This window comes from Atta colombica, unplaced genomic scaffold, assembly GCF_001594045.1.
Source record: "Atta colombica isolate Treedump-2 unplaced genomic scaffold, Acol1.0 scaffold7, whole genome shotgun sequence".
Taxonomy (NCBI): domain Eukaryota; kingdom Metazoa; phylum Arthropoda; class Insecta; order Hymenoptera; family Formicidae; genus Atta; species Atta colombica.
In genome coordinates, this window is record NW_017259561.1 from 1903237 (window position 1) to 1903716 (window position 480).

Sequence of the window (480 nt, forward strand, 5' to 3'; positions counted from 1 at the left end):
TTAAGACGAAAAGTCTTCTACATTTTGTAAATTTCCCCAATAGTATCCCCAATAATGATAAGATATTAATCCTTAAAGATAGCCGAACACTCGCCCGGCCTACTACTGCGAAGTGTATATGCCTACCTATCGCTTGGCGTGCGAGCCTTGGGAGTTGGGGATTGGCTGACAAGTGTCCCGCGCCACGCACATCACCGCAAGCCTCCATAGCTCGGGCGGCGCGCTTGCCAGGCTATTCCCGCTCCCCACGGCCCGCGCGTCAAGTGATCGGTAGGCGTATATACTTCGCAGTAGTATTCGATTATTTTTAAGGATTAATATCTCGTTAATTATTAGGGAAACTTACAAAATGATAGAGGACTTTTCGACTCAGTTTAGTCCGCTCCACCTATGAAATATTTGGTGATTATTTCCAGACACCCTGTATATGTGTGTGTAACACAAAGTTACTTTAAAAAAAAACTATATATATATATATAT